This window comes from Neopsephotus bourkii, unplaced genomic scaffold (genome assembly GCF_033783945.1).
Source record: "Neopsephotus bourkii isolate Nb327-2 ecotype Australia unplaced genomic scaffold, CSIRO-AGI_Nbou_v1 NB_989, whole genome shotgun sequence".
Taxonomy (NCBI): domain Eukaryota; kingdom Metazoa; phylum Chordata; class Aves; order Psittaciformes; family Psittacidae; genus Neopsephotus; species Neopsephotus bourkii.
The window spans coordinates 303,868-307,590 of record NW_026901481.1 but is presented as its reverse complement, the minus strand read 5'-3'; positions in this window follow the sequence as shown (position 1 = coordinate 307,590).

Here is a 3,723-nt window from a genome sequence, read left to right as displayed (position 1 = left end):
CAGTTCACCCAGCTCCAAGGCCAGACTCATGGGGACCTCTGAGGTGGGATTACAGGGAATCACTAAACTCTCTATGAAGAAATACCAAAGATCATGGCTGTAATTTTATCGTCATCATCAGCCATATCCAAGGAAACTGTAATGCTTAGGGAGAGTGAGTTCTCATTACCCTTAAAGGAGAAGGAGTTTGAGAGGTTTTGCTCCTTAGTTTTAGCACTTCTATACTCCAAATCTGGATCCTACCCTCAGACAGGTGGTATAATTTTGCAGCAAACAGTCTCAGCTGTTTGGACAAGGTTGAATGGCAAAGAGGACTCTCTCTCTTAATACTGGCATTACATTGGAGCTGGGTATAAGAAAACTCTTTGCAGGTAAAATGTACAATCTGCTGTAACTATGCAAGCAAATTTCTTTGGGCAAGATGCTGCCACTGCTGGAATACCATTTTATCTTGTGGAAGATTGGGAGATTTCAGTATAAAAAGCATTCATGCTCCACCACCCTTCTCTCAAAACTATTTAATTTCTTTTTTATATATATATATAATTCATCCAATCTGTGGTCCTCATCTTCTAAATCATTCCTGTAAAGTAGATGTCTTTGTAAAGATCCCAAAGCAGTGCCAGTCATTAGGAACACCCTGCAGAAGTTTCAGATTAAAGGTTTTCAAAGCACTTTGCAAACTCTCATTAATGATTTATACATGCAAAACACTTATTACCATATTTTAAGCATCCAGCATGATTGCAGTGTTTTAAAATAGACTTACAAAGTCACCCTGAAATACATGTCAAAGTTATTAATGTTCATATGCTCTAGCTATGTATTAAAGTTCTTGCATCATACTACTTTTTTGTTTGATTTTCATTTGAAAAGAAGCTTTGTTGCTGCCAGAATTCTTAGAAGAGACAACTGATGAAACTTGTTGCAGAGAAAACCTGAACTTTCACGGAACTTACACAAACATGTACTTGCTCGCTTACTATGTACACAAAACCAGAGAATAATTGTATAAACATCCATGACCTCCTCAGTTTAATTCTGTTTGTGTTTAGAGCAAATATCTCAGAAAGAGCTGAACTAATCATATTGCAAAGGAATAACAAAATCAAGACCCTTAGTAAAGATTTAGAGGCCTTTTCAGAGGAGTCAGGAGAATGTTTTGAGCAAAATATTAGGCTCTAGTCCATCTCTCATGAATGAATGTGAAGGTCAGAAGATGCGCAAGTCAGGCTAGTCTGACGCATGTAGAACTTACTCTTGAGGAATAAAATAATCTGAGTAGCTAATGAGGACCTCATGCACAAAACGCTTCTTTAATCTTTCAATTAAGTTAAGAAAGTTTCCCACTAAATAGGCCTCCTACTTCTCTTTGTTTTCCCTCTCTTTTACTGTTCTCTTCAGAAAAGCAGATAAATCCACGTCAATACAATCATTGCTTGGTAACCAACCATTACCTAGGGGATGAATTTTGATGTAAGATTTTTATTGAAATGCTATTATTTTTTTAACAAAGGTTATTACTCCACAGATCGTAATTTGAAAGCATTGGTAATTGAAGACTTCTTAAGTGGGAGCTTAGGTTTCAAAATATGTAAATGAAGCCATGGATTTTAACCAGGGATGGTGTCTAAAATACTTTAAGCAGCTTTGAAAAACTTGGCACTTTTTCATCTCTTTCATGGAAAGAGGAAAAAAAAACCCTAAAAAAAATAATCAATGTTCTCTATTTATTCTGAGCAGGGGAAGTACAGTCTGAGAATTTCCAGCCCTAATGAATTGCTGTGCTTTGTTCAGGCTAAGTGGATCTCCACTACACTAGATTTACTAACCTTTTTGGACACTTATGTCTTCAGATGCAACTTCAAGTCCCTTATCTTTCCAGTAAACATGGCTATCCCAGAAAGAATGATGTCCTGGTACCCAAACCACTGGCTTAGTTGGGGTTGTACACACTTCACTTACCCTATAGACTGAGTTGTTACACCAAAACCTCAGTTTATTGTGGAAATAGCACTGGAAGAATGTGAATATAGTGGGTACTCTTAAAGTTGAATAATTTATTAACATTTAGGAGCGTGTTTACTTCCCAACTGACACAGATTTCCTGAGTAAAACTAGAAAAGTCATTTCAGGACATATCAAAAAGTACTTCCCTATATTGAGAGCCCCTCCCTTAATCCCTGTGCATTAGCATTGCTTTCGTAAAAGTAATCCGTTCTCTTTTGTTTCTCAGGTCTAATCAGTTTGACTGCTTGTTGTTTGGTGTGGGGACTTGCCCTTTGTTTGCCCAATGCAATCTCAGTTAAGACTTCAAAGACTTGCACGAATTCAAATTATAAATAATATGATAAATGCCAATGAGGAAAGCCTGTTTTACTCCAGGCTGCTCCATTTGCTCACCAAGTGACCTTTGACAATTCATTTAGCTCCTGTGCTTCACTATTAAACCTAGATAATAATTAGAATTAAGATTTGCCAAAGGCAATGAAAACTTAAGATGCAAAGGAAGTGTGAAGTAGTATTTTATATAGTGCCCAAAATTGCAAAGAGAGTGAGTCTTAAGGAGTTCCACATACTATAGCACAAAGTGCACAAAGGGCTGTAAAGAGAGGGTGCAATGAACATGAAGCACTGAGCAGTCTCTGAGACAGTATTTAGAAAAGGCCCATAAGAGGAGCATGATCTGTGCTAAACCTGGACTAATGGCACAAAATGTCCCAGATACAGAGGATAAGCATAGTTGGCAGCAAAGGCTTTTCTTGCAGGGCATTTCCGTTTCTCTAAGAACATGTCTGTGGTGGTTTACAGACAGTAAAAAAGTATATATATTTTTTTTTTAATTTTTTTTTTTTTTTACCTACAAGCTTTTAAGGTTTATCTTCACTTAGCTTATGAACAGCACATAGTGCGTATTTTAGGTTGGTACAACCAATCGCTTCTTTATCCATGGTTAAATTTCAAGACCCAAATCTTACTAAATGAATTCTGAATGAAACATATCTATTAATCTCCCTGTATATGTATGTATGTCTCTTCAGCCTAATAAATCCTGCTGCACAGCCTAATGTTACACAGCTCCTCGATGGCAGAGCAGTGCTTAGACAAATTAATCAGAAGTAAATCCTGGGGCATTCCCACCTGCTTTTAGTTCCCTTTTGCCTGCCTGAAGCCCTCAAAACCCCTATGTCCTGGTTTCTTTAATCAGAAAACTATACTCATTTTTTTCCATTTCTTATTATGGCCCTAAAAAAAAAAAAATCAATCTGACTAAAATGTAGTAACTTTTCACTCAAAAAAAAACCCACCAGCCCTAAAACCAAGAAAAGCCCAAACACTACAAACAGTTAAACATAAATCCACCTTCTTACTCCAGGCTTTTGGTTTTGGCCACCTGGCAAAAAGTGCCTGCTTCACTCCATGGTGTTTCTCCATAGATTCACGTGCTCAAAATCAATATGAGAGACAAGAGACAGAGTTCTTAAGTGTACATAAAAAAACTCTTTGCCTCCCTGAAGAACGGCTGCATTCAGCAAATAGGAAAGGCTCTAACTTACGTATTCTGTGCAGAGGGAATAGGCATTCTTTTCCCCTCATAGAATGAAGCAGATAGATGTGATTCTGAAATATTTTAGACAAATCAATATAAATGCTCTAGTAATCCCCATAAGAACTGAAGGCATGGCAATGCACAGGCAAGAGCACAATGTATGTAGTATGTAG